This window comes from Pteronotus mesoamericanus, unplaced genomic scaffold (assembly GCF_021234165.1).
Source record: "Pteronotus mesoamericanus isolate MK-2021 breed Mesoamerican mustached bat unplaced genomic scaffold, CSHL_Meso_final contig_2, whole genome shotgun sequence".
NCBI lineage: Eukaryota > Metazoa > Chordata > Mammalia > Chiroptera > Mormoopidae > Pteronotus > Pteronotus mesoamericanus.
Window position 1 is genome coordinate 7832368 of NW_026555084.1, and position 15753 is coordinate 7848120.

Here is a 15753-nt window from a genome sequence, read left to right on the forward strand (position 1 = left end):
TTCTGTAGCGCTGGCCCAGACTCTTTCTGCCCAGGGTGGAGCAAGGGTAGGTGGACAGTTGTTAGTATGGAAAGTAATGCAATAATTAATAAATACTAACCCAAGAATAAACTGTTTTGCCCTCTCACAACTGTAAACGGCCCGACCCTGTATATTGCTTCACTCCACCAATATGTGTTTAAAAACTATTGGGTGGCCAAAAGTCTGTTTACCTTTTTCCATAAAAGGCACATTTTTCATTTTCACCACAAAAACTTTATTGATTTATATATTTTGAGTATATTGGGTATCTCCCACATGGTATAACGTTGATTGTTCTCAATGTCTCCGTTTGATGGCTATCAAATTCAGCTGGTCTACCCAACTATGGAGAATCATCCAGCAAGGAATCTCCAGCATGTGCCTGGGTTGTGAGCCAGGTCCCAGGTTGAGGGCATGCAAGAGGCCACCAATCCCCAATCAGTGTGTCTCTCACACAGTGATGTTTCTCTGCCTCTCTTCCTCCCTCCCTTCCCCCCTCTCTAAAAATAGATAAATATAATCTTTCGAAAAAAATCTCCAGCATGAAACTTCACAAACAGCTTTTAACATCTTGCTTCGGTCACAGCATCTTCTCTGTACACTGTACAAATCTTTTTGGGGGGGTTCATTTACATTTTTACCTTTCTTGAAATAATAAGGCATAATATACTGAAAATGTTGCATATTTCCTTCCATCTTCAATATTAAAGTGGTTACACAAAAATTCACCAATTTTGATGTTTTTGTTAAAAAAATACATGCTGACATGACAGCTGTCACAATACAATCTAACAAAATTGTTTCAACTGAAGTTAAAGACAACTAAGTGGTACTAGAGCCATCTTATGGAAGAAAAACAGAAAGAACTCTTTGGCCAACACAGTACAATGGAGGACGACTCTTATGGCAGGCATGAGAGAGCTGGATGTTTCCGCCACACACTCAGTCTCTACAGAGGTCCGGTCCCAGCAAACCCATTACTAAGAAATGCAAAGCCAGTAATTTGGAGCCAGTAATAATAATAACAACAACAATAGCTGAATTTTATGGACACCTTCACAATCTTTCAAACCTTTAACGTGCATTATCTCATTTAATTGTCATGATAATCCTGTGGTATCTATGCTGATGATAACCCACTTAGAGGTAAGGAAATGGAGGCATAGAAAGATTAAATAATTTGCCAGAGTCTACACCATGCTACCCATGAGAAACTCCAGAAGAAAATCTGACTAGTCCATGCACAGACTGCAAGACCACAGGATTGCAAGAAAGGGGCTCAGACTCGAAAGATAAGCACTTCTGTGCGGGCTTTGTTATCACTGATGGTGGCTTTCAGTCCCTACCTCACACCCTGTCGTGATCACTCTCTACCCATAAAATGAAAGGCTTTCATCACTTTATTTCAAGGACTCCTGATTCCTATTCTTTTTCCTTTCTGTCTGCTTGTAGGTAACCCTATTTTCAAGAGTTGGTTAATATGGTTTGGATTACTGCCAGCCAATCCCCTCACTGACCATTTGCACCCAATTTTCTCTTCAGCCTTGAAAACCATCCACTACCTTAGAGTCCCCAGTTTCTTGGACAGTTCTCAGCAGGCTTAGAGGGTGCTCCAGAAGCATCCGCTCTGTTGATAGCTTGGCAATTAACTCATCCTGCTCGCACACTCCCAGTGCAAAGCGCTAAATTGTAGGAGGTGTTTATCACATGTCAGGCTGACAGCCTCCTGCTGCCAGCTTTGATTTGCTAAATACCTGCAAAAGATTTGGTGATGGAGCACCTGGTCCCAGAGCAGGCTGCCCTGCAAAGCTGCAGGCAGCATCTCAAGAGGAGCCTGAGTGCCCTCCGTGCGCCCACTGAAGGAACCAAGGTTTACCCTTATCCGTACTGAAATGGTGAAGGGAAGTGGGAACCCACCTCCATCCGTCTGCCCTGGCTGATGCCACACTAACGAACAATTATAGTGTGCTTATTAGCATGGACGCGGACCTATGCCGAATACATCAGCGGCACAAGCTTTCTTAATCTTTACAACACCCCAGGACTTTAGATACCTTGCCCTCTGGTCACCCAGCAGGCGGGCAATGCAGCCGGTTCACTTCTCCGCTCAGCCGGGGTCTTCCAGTCCCTTCCCACTGCCTTGTCCCCCACACCCTGGGCATCACACTATGGCGTCTCAAAGGCAGTGACGAGTGAGCAAGCAGAATACTTTCTTCTCAGTTATAAAGTGCCTTGGCTCAGTGAAAGCACAGTGGGTCATTGGCCAAGCTGTGAGGACACTGTGGTAAGTCCCTGGCTTCCTAGCCCCTGGTTTAGACAGCAGGAGAACGGTTTGCTGAGTGGTTAATCAGAGCATGCTTTTGACGCTACTGTCTCCTCTATCCATGAGTAATGATGACTGGTTTGAATCAGTCCCGTTCTTTCAGTTCGGAATGTGCAAGTCAGTGGTCAGTTGGTTCTGTCAGACATAGTATTTTACTTAAAAAATGAAAACACCAAAAACTAGGTACAATTGCTAATACTTCTTATTTGTTGGACTCCAACATGCCTGAATAAGCATTTTATTTTTTTTTTTATGTTACTAATTCTGCTATCTTGAGCAATTACTTAACTTTTCTGAGCCTCCATGTTGTCATCTGTAAAGTGGGAATAATATAGTACTTACCTCAAAGGCTGGTATGAGGGTTGACGTGTGAACTGTGCAGGGGAGAGGAAACATGGAGCTGTGAAGGTGCGTGTGCATTTGAATCTGGCCCCTGAGACCTGAAGACATTTAACAAGTCACTCGGTGTCTGTGTGCCCACGTTCTTTGCCTATAAAATGAGAAGAAAAATACTGTTTGGAGGCTTGTGTTAAGAACTAAGCGAGATAATGTACATCGAATGCCAACAGCAGCCCCTGCACAGAGTTCTTGCTGAGTTAGTATAGTTCCCCCTGTTTACACACATTTGTATTTTAATTTCTTAATTTTCTGTTACTCACATATAACTAGATGACTATTCGGAGTCAGTGGATAGGGGAGAATTAGTTGCATAGGTTGTTGAACACTAACATCATTCAGGAATTCAGGGGGTTTGATATTTTTGTAGGCAAATTAGTTTCTCTCGACTTTTATAGTTAGGAGTTCTGAACTCCAGTCACACCAGCGCACATGGGTCGGGAGTGGCTCTGAGCAAATGGTGTCACAGGGACGAAAATAGCTCACACATGCTGGTCAGCGGATATCATCACGGCCTGTTGATTCTGTGTGTGTGGAGCAGTGTGATTTTCTCTCGGGTTTGTAGGCTTGAGTAAGGGACACGTTGAAGCCAAGTCTGTCCTGGGGAGATGGGGCGTTTGGTGGGGGCAGTGACTGCCACAGTGTGTCTGCCCTTCCCACTCTGGGGCTTTTGTACCAGGACCATAAAGTCTTACAATTGACAAAATACTTTCCCCGTTTCTCATGTCTTTTATTCCTTTTAAGTGTAAAGTTATTGGACCTAGTTTTTCTGTTGGGAATAGGTAATTGCAGTCCTTGGGAAGTATCAAAAAATGTTTCCATACTGGGCTTACATAAAAATTAATTTGTGACCTGGCTAGTGTGGCTCACTGGATTGAATGCTGTCCTGTGAACCAAAGGGTCGCTGGTTCGATTCCCAGTCAGGGCACATGCCTGGGTTGTGGGCCAGGTCCCCAGTTGGGAGTGCGCAAGAGGTAACCACACTTTGATGTTTCTTTCCATCTTTTTCTCTCTCTCTAAAAATAAAAAATAAAAATAAAATCTTTAAACTATACATATGCAGCTGTAATGGCCCCTGGGTGAACAGGGCTTGCAAAACACATGTGCGGGGTCTTTTTTAATCATCCTCTGAGGATATGCCTTTTGATTTTAGAGAGAGGGGAAAGGAGGGAGAGAGAAAGGAAGAAAAACATTGACGTGGGAGAGAAACATCAAACAGTTGCCTTTCACACGTACCCCGACTGGGAACCGAACCCACAGCCCAGGCATGTGCCCCAACAGAGAACTGAACCCGCAACCTTTGGATTTGCAGGACAATACTCCAACCAACCGAGTCACACTGGCCAGGGCTGTTTCAGGTGTTTCTGTAGTATTCTTTAAGAAGTGTATCCTGAATAGATAGTTGGAAAACTCTTTCCTCTAGGACATGTCTGTGCATATCAGGGAACTGAAAATAAGTAGATTTCTTGCTCTCAAAAGCTAAGTTCTAGGCCAAGGGAGGCATGCAGTAACCTCAGACCCTTGGCATAGGAGAGCCTAGTAGGCCAGAGGTCAATACCCAAATCACAGGTGCAGTAATGTACCTCTAATAGCGATCTGCTGAAAATGTGATGAGCTGGAAAAAAAACTACTGGGTTTAGTCAGAGAGACCTTGATTAGGCTCCAGCGGTGTGACCTAGAATAAGTTATCCATCCTAATAATCTCATCTTTCTGTAAGAAGGGATACTAATGTCCACCCCCACTGGGTTTTGTGAGGATTAAGTGAAATAACATACCCAAAAATTGTAGCCTGACCCAGCACAGAGCAGCACAGACAAATGCGTGCTAGCTCTTTTCATTCTTGATTCCTCATGTGGGAAGGAGCAGCGGGAGGTCGGAGGAGGCTGACATTTCAAAGTGCTGCAGATTTTAAAGCGTGCCCTCTGTCCTTCATGATTAAAGGTAAGACTCAGACCAGGTCGTAAGTGATACTAAGTCCCTTTGTTGAACGTTTACTACACATAAGCACGTAAGCATGATATGTGTTCAACATCACGAGGTACCTTTCTTGATACCTCCTTTTGGCAGATTGAGAAACTGAGGCTCCAGTTTTACATAACTCAATCAGTGACCTAGTTAGGAAGTAGCAGAATCCAGGTCTACCAGGGCAGCCAATACACTCAATGACTACACTTCACAGCTATGCTAAGACCTTGGCTGTGTGACCTCATTGCTACCTATGCTTTTTCTTTCTTTCTTTTTTTTTTTCATTCTCTTCCTGACTTCTTTTCTGTATCTTTTCTACAGGAAAGCTCTACTCATGTAGGATGTATAAGCTTCTGATGTTGAGGCTACCATTGCACATTATTTAGCAAACACTTTCTTCATATCCAGTTTAAATGAATGAAGTCATGGCTACATTGGAACCACTTGAGGAAGTGAACTTTCCTCAAGGGAATTAGAAGTACTCAGTCACACAAGTAGGCTGAGTATCATTGCTCTTGTTTACTCATTAAATCAAGTCACCTCGCCTGGGAAAACAAGGGTCCATTGTAACTCGGGTCCCGCCCGTCTATGACCTAGAAATAGCTTTCACGTTTACCTTGCTGATCTTCTTTGTTCTGCATAAAGTGGGACCCTGGAGGTTAAGAGCAGTGACGCAGTGGTAGTGACAACAGCAAGGGCCACCGCGGTCGCAGCAGCAGCCGAGTGCTTGCTGTGACCTGGATGGAGCGCTTTGCACTCCATTCGCACTATTTCACTGAGTCTTTATAAACAACTGTGAAAAACAGACATAATGTTTATCTTCATTTTATAGGTGAAGAAACAGAGGTAAGGTAATTTGTTCAAGGTCAGTTAGCCAAGAAGTAACGACACTAACATTTGCACAAGGTATTCAACTGAAAAATAAAATATCAACTCCATCGTAAGGCTTTGTCACATTGGATTCCCTCATACTACCCCACAAAGTCTCCAGTGGGTGACGTTTTCTGAAATGTGCAAAGCCATATAAGTAAGAGAGATACAAATTATAAAGCATAAAAATGCCAAGAACAACTACATGAAAATGTGAACAGCTGTGAACGAGAGCATTTGATTTTTCCCACGAAGAATTAAAAGAGGGATCAGCAACCTACGGCCTGTAGGCCAAATCCGGTCCAGCGCTTGTTTTCCTGAATCAGGTTTTATTGAAACACAGTCAAACCCTCTTATTTATATACTGTCAGTGGCTGCTCTCATGCGACAGTGGCACAGATGAATAGCTGCAACAATGACTTTATGGCCTGCAAAAGCAAAAATATTCACTATTTGTCTCTTGACAGAAAAACTCCGCCGACCCCTGGCCTAGAACTTCACCAGTTCCGACGATGCCCTACATTCCTCCCAGGGCACGTGCAGCCTCCTGCTGCTCCTCAGAAGTAGCTGCTCGTCTGAATGCGTGGTGGGCCATTATCTTGCTAGCTTGAAAAAAGGGGCTCCGGATGTATATACTCATCTACAGTATTTTTTACAGTTTTGATTGCTTTTTGAAGGAAAGCTTCTTATTGAAGTCCACACATAGAGAAATGCACAAACCCCACGTTTATTTTCCATGTGGAGTTTGAGATCCGGTTATCTGGTTAACTGGCAGAAAATGCAGTGAAATGATGCTGTCACAGGCACCTCAGCAAGAGCGACGGGAGGCCAGCCAACCCTGCTGATCTAGCGGGATGCTTCCCGGGGACTGGGCTGGTAGGGAACCACGTGGTTCCCCAGAATGGCCTCTTGTGGGGAAAGCCGGAGGTCAGGTGGAGGTTGTATGGAAAAGAGAAGCAATCGGGGAAAATCATATCTGCTTAACTCGTGTGGTTGGAAATGGGAGAAAATTCCTGTGAGAGCTGGAATGAAGAGAGAAGCCCAGGGAAGACATGGAAGTAAAGAAAGTTTTCGTGAAATGACCATTATTGGTGTAGCTGTTTTTATGGAGTGTAGAGTAGCTAGAGGGTGGATTCATGGGGCTGGTTTAAAAGCACCACTTTGTAGCTGACGTCGCTTTGGATTCCTCGCCACAAGAACAGAATGTGTCTTAAAATAATGGATACAGATGACTGAAATAGGGTGAAAGAGTTTATTCAGACAAACAGGAGCCTGCATGATAATGCCTCGCTTTTACGCGTCCCACTTGGCACCAGGAATTTCGTTGTTAAAGGCTGATGGTTCAAAACCATCTCCCCCTACTTTTACGTCAAATGTTTTATGGCTTTAAGGACCCAGATTTACTTTTCCTGTAAAAAACTAGACAACTTGGGATCTTTAAAACTGAAATGCCAGTCTTTATTTCGGATTATCTGAGATCGCTGGGAGAATTCTGAATTGCTCTTCACTGTGACTACCAGGAAGATTACGTATATAATAGGTACACATCACTTTCGAATGTCCTCCCTTTGTGTGTTGGGACAGAACTATTTCTGTGGTTTACTTAAACCAGAAACAGTTTATACTTCTTTGAGAAGGGCGTAGGCTATCACCATGCTTTCTTTAGATCAAACTCCCTTTTCTCTGCTTAGTTATCTGGGTATTTTCAGGAAGCCAAATATGCTGGGAAAGAATGTCCCAAATCCTAACACAAAGCCATTGGGAAAACCTGATCACATTGGATTAAAATAAGTTTGCCACTAGCTCTGAATTAAATGTTAGGAAGCATCAGGGTCCCACATTTATTTGGTTTCTGTCCGAAAGAGACAGATGGTGGGAGAGGCTGCCTGGATACATTACTTCCCTAAGGATCAGGAGATTTGCAGACACTGAGCCGAGAAAATATGTATCCTGTCGTAGGAAACCATGCAAAGCACATGTATCCTCTCAGCATCGGTGAACAGTCCAGTTCCAAGATTCCAAGCTGAGTTGGGAAAAAAAACGGGAGGTGATAGAAAAAAGTGGCTTATGTCCCTTCAAGGCACATCAGATTCAGAGGCTAATTTTGAAACTGCATTTGCCTTTATTCTTCTTGACTTAAGTTAATGGGATGAAAATAGCTTCAGAACACATCATTTCTTTTCCAATTTCACATAGCCACAAACCCTTTATTAAGGCGAGCTGACCTTCCACACTCTAGTGAAAGCGTTTTGTTCTCTTAATTGCACCAGCAAGCAGATAACCAGTCCAGCGTCACTCACCACACCTGGCGTAGGACAGTGAGCACTTCATTAGCCCTGTGTTAAGTCTAAAGATCACCAGGAGGAAATCGTTTTTCCAGAAGGGTACACTTAATAGGATTCATGATTTCTTATCTCTTGATGGGATGTTTTCAGTATAGGGAAAAATACCAAGGATGCCTATGGTTAGGGTTTTGTTTGTTTCCATGAGTCACCTTGAAGGGTCATCAACAGAGATGACAAAACACAAGGAATATAGAATTAGGATTCAGACAGACCTAGATTAAATACTACTCCCACCAACTAGCAGTATAATCTGTGCCAAGTTACTGGACACAGTGTTTTCCAAACCTGATTCACACATCAGAATTGCCTGGGCTTTGGCCGACCTGTTTTTTAAACAAGTACTTTAGATGATGTTCATGCACCGATGGGAGGTTTGGGAGCCTCTCACCTAAATTTTCTCCACCTCAGTTTCCTCACCTGCAAGACGTGATTCAGTACTTCCCCCACATGTGAGTACTGAAGGAGATAAAGGATGTGAAAAATCTTTGCCGTTGTCCTGCACGCAGTACATATTAGATACTCTGTTTTGGACTAATCCTTTTGAGGTGACTTCGTCTGGAAGATTTCAGCTCAGTTTTAATTCATCATCACTGCCATGGAGGTATTATTTCTTTACCACACAAGGGAGCTACAGCAGTCTTGCTGCTGAAGAAAACCAACAAGTCACAAACACAACATCTTCCATCCAAGAGGCAGGACGATAAAGTCAGAGGGCCAGTTTTTTTCTTTTAAAACAAAGATTGAAGTCTATAAATCAGAAACAAAAAATGGATTTGAATGATTAGGGGTATAGGTTCTCCCCCCACTTCCTTTTTATCTGGACACCAGTGAAGACGTGAGAGCAACTGAACAGCAGGTGATTGTGCCCATTTTGGGGTCCCCCCTCAAGGTGTCCATAAAGACAGCAATTGTCTCTGTTCACAGGAGTTCCCTCCCGTTCGATCTGCCAGTTCCTCGAATGTTTGACGCCTTCTAATGACAGCTGGCTGTGACCCCAAAAACTATTTTCTGTGTGGACTGGCATTTTCTCCAGCCCTGTCCACTGTGGAAACTGCAGCATTAAAAACAACCAAACTCCTAACATGACGGTCTTTCCAGGATAGATGTCCTATGATATGCTCGCGTGTCTGTATAGCACTGTTTTACTTCTCAGTCCCTTTCCCAGCCTCGTCATATCAGCTTTCACACCACCAGACGTAGGTGAAGCGCTGTCATTGCTGCCTTTTTAAAGATAGATGGTGAAAGTGAGGAACCCGAGAGAGCAAGGGCACAGAGCTGGTTGAGTGACCAAGAGGGAGCCAGAAACACCAGATTCTCCGTCTGTGTTCTCCAGGACCCCGACCCAAGGGGGCTTGCGTAGTGTTGCCTCTTAGGACCAGAAAGTTCAGTGAACTGATGCTTGTTTCAGGCACAGATGGTTGCAGGAATTCATATGATACCCTCAAGTAAAAGGGGCATCGAGTCACTCTGACTCTCTTTGCGCGTTTCTTTGTGTGTGTGCCTCTGGTGTGTGTGTTTGGATCCCTCGGCTGTGTGTCTGTGCATCTGTACTTGTGTGGTCATATGCGTATGTGCCTAAGGTAATTCCTCTTTCTCCCTTTTCATCTCCCTCTTCCTTTTGTCTCTGTCTTTATCAGTTAATCTCTGCCCATCTCTCTATCTTGCTCCAAATGTTTCTCTCCATCTAGCTCCCCTCTCTCTCTGTTACCAGCTGTTTTCTTCTTTTTGAATCTCAAGCTTAGATGGGCTTCTTCCATATATCGTAGGTTGGTCCCTTGAGGTTTTAGGCTTCCACGCTTACGGAAACACGGTCACACGGGGTACCGCGAAAATGCTATCTTCCCCCTGCCCGCGCTCTTGCTTTCGCTTTCACTTTCACTCTCATCAAAACAAACCCCTGCAACTGACTCTGGTTGACCTCGCTTGGGTTTTGCTTCTCACATGGGCGACTCTGGTACCCTGCACAGTCTGAGTCACATACATGCCAGCGCTTTGGATTCAGTCCCATCGGAATCCCTTGGAGTTTTGTAATGGAAAAACAGGAGGCTCTTCCCCAATAAAGGAGAAATTTACAGAATTGGTAAAAACCAGGACACATCCACACAGCCTTCATTTTAGTGCACCATGTATTGCCTCCCGGATATGATGCTTTCAAGGATTCTTAGTCCTTCAAAGTTAGGTCAAAAGAAGAATCCCATACTGTTACCCGAAATAATGCCATATATCAGTCACTGAGGATGAAAGCCACGTGCACAGGCTGACCTCCTGCTTCTTACCGAGGAGCCTCATCCTCAGAGGACTTTTATGAGAAAAATACTTTTACGTGTGCAAAAGAGAATGAGGGAAGGAATGCTGAAGCAAGTTACATCATCTGAGCCTCAGTTTCCACATTTGTCACATGAGTAATTGAAGTCATAGGAAGTTTTGCAGACCATAGAATCCATTCTGATTAGTTCAAATAGAAAGTGATTTATTATAAGCTCACATAATTTGTGGGAACCACACTGGGCTGCTATTTACCCAGGATCCAGGGCAGTTAGGAGAAATGCCCAGTCCTTTTAAAGGCTGTTCTGTGGAAGCTCTATCGCAAATGTCACCCACAACTTGGACCTGAGACAATAGAGCGAGAGAGCAGCGGTTTCTCCCCAGCTGCTCAGAAGAGCCCCGGCCATCGTGTTTGCAGGAAGATCTCCTCTCAGTGCACATAGCTACCACCTCCTGTTGCTCGTTGCCTACAGGCAGGTGCAGGAAGCGCAGCGCAAACCTGCCCCTGTCTGGGAGAGGCCAGCCTGCCCTTGCGCTCCATCCACAACGAAGTAGATCCTCTCAGCCCTGGCAGGACAGCTGAGTGTGTGGCCAAGAAGCACGGGCTTTGCATTCAGGCCAATCTGGGCTCAAAGATGTGTGATTTTTATTTTACCTTCTTTAAATTCTCCATTTTTATCCCACTGTTACGTAGAAATCCCAGTAAAGAGGGGTCAAGTATGCAGGGCTCCTGACACATAGTACACTCTCAGCCCAAGGTAGCTATTCATGGTTTTTCTATGAAACTCAAACATGTGTGAAAATACACCACGATGTGCCTCTCCCTTCTCTCTTAGGATCCTCTCCTTGGCTCATCTTTCTATGTACAACTGCACTCGATTTGTGTCTCTGCAAGTGCTTGCTGCTAAAGCCTCCTCTGGTGATGAGTGAGTGCTCAGCTGCCTTTCTTTCCAATTTCACATCCCCACCCCCCAGGCCTTCCTCTGTAGCTCACCCCTCCTCCCGGGCACACGCTGGGTCCCCCAGCAGAGGCCGCTCTGCCCCTGCCCAGGCTCAGCAGTCAGGAGGCCCCCAGGCCAGATTGCTGAGGTCTCTGCTTCCTGGCCACCAGGCCCGTCTCCATGGCATCATTCAGCTGAAAATAGACAAGGGGTTTATTTCAAGATCCACGGAGAAGAAACAGATAGACGGGGAGATGATTAAAATGAGAGGCTGATGAGTCTTTCTGCAAATTCCAGAACCAACCTCACTTCTCTTAAGGGCTTTCAGGCTCGATGTGGCTCCCCATTCCTCCTGACCCACAGCGGTCAACTGCTAAACTCATCTCCTGAACCGTAACTGTAATTCAGTTCTTGCTGAGTCCTGTCCATTGTTGTCTGTATCCTTCATAAGCCTATAAGGTTCTAGAGGGGAGGAGTCAAGCTCTACTCTTTTTCTATAGTCCCCGCCATTCCTAAGTCAGAAGTATGGCTTTGAAGTACTGAATTTTGCCATGTATAATGCTCACTTTTTTGTCCAAATTTTTGAGGGGAAAATGAGGATGCACATTATACATGGGTAGTACTGATTTCCACATCTATATAAATGTTTTTAATTCTTTTATTTATGCTTATGCATTAAAAGTGTAACTCTAGAAAGCAATACAGTATCCATATGCAAAATAATACCCTGGAATATGATAATCAGTTTCATTTCTAAGTGCAAATTTAAATAATTGAATTAAACATTTAAAACAAAAGACTTTTTTCTGAAAGTTTGGGCCAAAAATGTGGGTATGTGTTATACACGGCAAAATACGGTAAATAGGCTTGTCTCAACTGCTTACTAGCAATGTGTTCAGTCTCTCAACTTCCCTAAGTTTTAGTATTTTGGGGGGAGCTGTTTAAATGGCATAATTTTAAAACATCCAACATAATACCTGCCACAAAGAGAGCTCACACCAGGCTCAGTCCCTGAAAATGTGGGTCCTGAATTCAGGCCGCCTGGGGCTTTGTCTTGGCTCCAGCACTTGGCAGTTTCATGTAACTTCCCTGTACATCATTTCTGTATCTTTAAAAAGGAGTCCAATCAGAGGCCTTAATATATAGTGTTGTTGTGAGACTTGGGTGAGACAAGCCATAAAATGTGCTTAGTAAAGTGTCTGGCCCACAGTAAACTTCAGCAAAATTCTTTGTCGCCTTCTCATGAGAGGCTAAATTCAGACCAGCTGAAAGAATACACACCATCTGAATCTGCTCAGTCTTTGCAGAACATTTTCCGAGTCTCTTTTTAACTAAGTTAACTAAATATCTCCTCATTACCCACTCTTGTTCTTTTATCACCATACCCCTGCTCCAACCCTAGAATATTTCTTGCCCTTGATTGTTACAAAACAAAGAGTGTAGGCACTTTCTGATAAATTACTGACTATGGAGTGACAGGGCTTTTAAATACAGCAAGTGATATATTACCCTCCCAAGATGCTGTGCTGTCCCCTCCATAAGCCAATAGCCAAAGAGCAGAGATATCTGTTCAGGCAACTTAGCGCCCCCTGCTGGATGAAGGAGATTTGGGCCTTCTTGGCTCTTGGATGAAAGGAGAGGGACAATGCAAATGTAAGAGCTCTCCCAGCTTCCCACACTACAAATTCAGCTACTGGTATGTAGGATGTTCTCTTCTAAACTTGACTGTGACAGCTGAATGCCACATGACGCTCCAACCCACAGTCATCATCCCCTTCTCAGAATTCTTCTTATGCTCCTGGTCTAATTTGGAATTGCTGACATCTTGCTTATATTCAAACTTTGTGTTATTCTGTTTAGTTTCCTCAGCCACCCCTTGTAATCATGTCCCTTGTCTGTATTAAATTTTCCACGTACCAATTACACTTAAGTAAACATACTCCTAATAGCGTGCCTTAAACTTCACCTTGTCTTCTATCCCGTTTTTGTGCCTAGAAAAGAAAAACAGTGGGGAACTGTTTTAAAATGAGGGCGGTGAAAGCAGAGATGTCCTAGAAGGATGTTTAATAAAGGGAAACATACCGAGTGCATACTCTGAGCCCTGAAGCCCTTGCAATGAGCTGGGAAAGACAGACAAGAACACATCCCCCAATGACGTGAGAAGACAGGAGCCACTATGTGAATGGCTCAGACAAGATCCAGAGACAGATGTGTGAATGGATCTTCTCATTAGACTCAGCTGTATGTCTGCCTTTTGTTTACCCCCTTCAGGAGCTTCGCATCTCCTTCAGTTGGCGATCATTCATTTCTTCTCTGTCCTCCTTTCAGAACTGTCCACTGTTGGTGGTATCTTTTATTTCACCTCCCTACTCCTCAGTGGTTGGGTTCTCTCATCCTCATCCCTTCCTTACTGATGTTTTCAACTCAAATGGTGATCGAATGTCATGGGGCTAGATTGTGCTTTGGCTGGGACAGGAGGTTTTCATTGCTCTTTGTGGTTGGTGGGAAGAAAGACAAGCTCAAAACCACAGAGTGTTTTTCCTCTGATTTGGAAGAGATAATCAATTCTTCCTGGTCACTGATTCATAGAAGAACCAGAACCAGATAGAAGTAGGCAGGATCTCTCAAGTAACAAGCCCTGAATGGCACTGAAATAAGGCAACATGAGTGGCCCAAAAGCCAGCGTCCAGGACACCCCCTGACCAGTGAGCAGTTCACAGATTCACTGGAACTGAGCTGCAGTAGAAGAACGCTGGGGGGGTCTTATATTTTGAATGCTGGGTACAAAACCATGAAGTTGAATCTAATGAGTGGCTGCACCTGCAGTAGCAGCAAGTAAATTAATTAATTAATTAATTAATTAATTCTGTAGGAGAAAGTGAGACAGAGTCAAACTTCTAATTTGGAAATGAGCCAAATTATAGTCTGAATTTGATGCCTGTCTTCTGATCCACCAAGTGGCAGGTGGGCAAACAGATTCTAGAGAGCTATTTTCTCTTCTGCTTGTGAATACAAGAAAGGGAAGCAAATTTAGTAGACTGTAACAATATAAATCCTGGAAGCAGCTTTTGAGATCAGCACTACTACCTGCACATGCTTTAAATAAAGAAATCAAATCCCAGAGAGCGTGCGCGACATGCACCCTGCCGCCCACCCATCTGTCTATGGCAGCCTGAGATTCCAACTCAGGACCTTTGATTTCTTATCCACTGCTCTTTGGAGTCTATAGGATTCCAGTCTTTGGGGCACTGGTAGAAGAATCTTAAATATTACCATTTAAAAAAAACTGCCAGTTTTGTATTAGGGGTACCCAGTATTGTAGGAATATTATCCTATATCCAGACATGTACTCACCCAGCAATGCAGTTTGAGTCAAGGTTACAATGTCACTAATGGCAGTTCAAGTGCATGAGGCTTGACCACATTAAAGGCAGAGAAGGGAGAAAATAGGACGCTGAATGTACCTTGTAGAAATCAGTACAGGAAATTTACATCTCAACAGATGCCTGGGATCTCAAGTCAGCTTCTAAAACAACCAGCACAAATAGTCAAAAACCACCCATCAACACCCCTCAGAAGGCACTACTGGATATCATAATACTAACTCTCAGCACACCCAACACAGACTACATTCACTTCAATTTTGGAACAGATTGCTCTTTCTTCAGCTGAGCACCAGATGAAGTGGTGAGTTGGCTTGCATTCAGGGGCAATGTTGTATGAAAAATATGTATCTTTAAACACTAAACACTCAGCCGAGTGAGAGGCCCACTCCGTGGGCAACACAAGGGAACTTACTCCCAGGGGAGAAGAGCAGATCGGCTCCATGCCAGGCTGCCTCCGACCACATGTTTCAGTGGAGTGACTGGCGAGTCACCTGCATTATGTATTCTCTGCCCTTCCTCTTTGCTTCTCCCTATCTTTGCTGAGCTCCTGGAGTCAAAGTTGCCCAAATTAAATGTATGTTAGGACGTCACTGAACTTCTCTGAAATTTAGCCAGTTTGCTTAGCTTAAGTCACTGGCCCAGAATCATGAAGCTACATATATTCTCATACGTACTTATTTTTGTGGATTTCTCTGCCAAAGAACTTCTGTGCTTCCATCTCAACTGCTTTGATCACTGCAGCAATCATATGGTGAAAACTTTTTTAAAGGTAGTGTAATTGGGAGTCAAGAGAACTAGGTTCTAATCCTGCTTTTACAATGAACTAGCTGAGCTTTGTACAGTCTGTCTAGCCTCTGAAACTCACATTCTTCATCTTCAAAGAGAGGGCTCAGTAAAGATATCCAAGGTGACTTTTAGTTCTAAATTTATGTTAGGTTACTGCAAGTACTGGGACAACCAAAAATAGAACATAGGTACAAATTAGTAATGTAATACCTCTCCTTCCTTCTCTTCCGTTCTCTCCTCCCTTTTCTAGTACCTGACTCCCCTCTCCTTCTGATTCCTCTCTTCCTCTTGTCACTTACTCTCCTTCCTTCCTTCCTTCCTTCCTTCCTTCCTTCCTTCCTTCCTTCCTTCCATCCATCCAAGTCACAGTCAGGTACCTATTGTGTGCTGGAGACTATGTAGGCCTCGGGATGCAAAAATAACCCTGAGATTAGAACATACTGTCTCTTGTACC